Source organism: Eurypyga helias, unplaced genomic scaffold, assembly GCF_000690775.1.
Source record: "Eurypyga helias isolate BGI_N326 unplaced genomic scaffold, ASM69077v1 scaffold30417, whole genome shotgun sequence".
Lineage (NCBI taxonomy): Eukaryota > Metazoa > Chordata > Aves > Eurypygiformes > Eurypygidae > Eurypyga > Eurypyga helias.
This window is the reverse complement of record NW_010264177.1, coordinates 1-203: the sequence shown is the minus strand read 5'-3', so window position 1 is coordinate 203 and position 203 is coordinate 1.

Genomic DNA, 203 nt, shown 5'->3' with positions numbered 1-203 from the left:
AAAAAAGGGGTGCTTTCGTGAAAATTAAGCAGTTCACCACTGTCACTTGCAGGAAGCTGGAGCTACTTGATGCAGTTAGCCACAGCTCCCTGACAACACCCACCGCCGCCGGGAAGAAGAACTCACCGAACTCATTTCACCTCTTCAGAACTGCCCCGTGAGCCGCACGAGTGTGCGTAAGGCTCCAGGCGAGCTGGCGGCCC